Source organism: Notothenia coriiceps, unplaced genomic scaffold, assembly GCF_000735185.1.
Source record: "Notothenia coriiceps isolate Sejong01 unplaced genomic scaffold, NC01 NC01_scaffold00037246, whole genome shotgun sequence".
Taxonomy (NCBI): Eukaryota; Metazoa; Chordata; class Actinopteri; order Perciformes; family Nototheniidae; genus Notothenia; species Notothenia coriiceps.
In genome coordinates this window covers 24,836,489-24,836,703 of record NW_011369947.1, presented here as the reverse complement: position 1 = coordinate 24,836,703, position 215 = coordinate 24,836,489, and positions in this window count along the sequence as shown.

Below are 215 nucleotides of genomic sequence, written 5' to 3'. Positions count from 1 at the left end.
GCCTGTCATTTTCATCCTAGGTATACCTCAACTATGAGAGACAAAATGAAAAAAAAAATCCAGAAAATCACTGTCTGATTTAAAAAAAATCTATTTGCAAATTATGGTGGTAAATAAGTATTTGGTCAATAACAAAAGTTCATCTCAATACTTTGTTATATACCCTTTGTTGGCAATGACAGAGGTCAAACGTTTTCTGTAAGTCTTCACAAGGT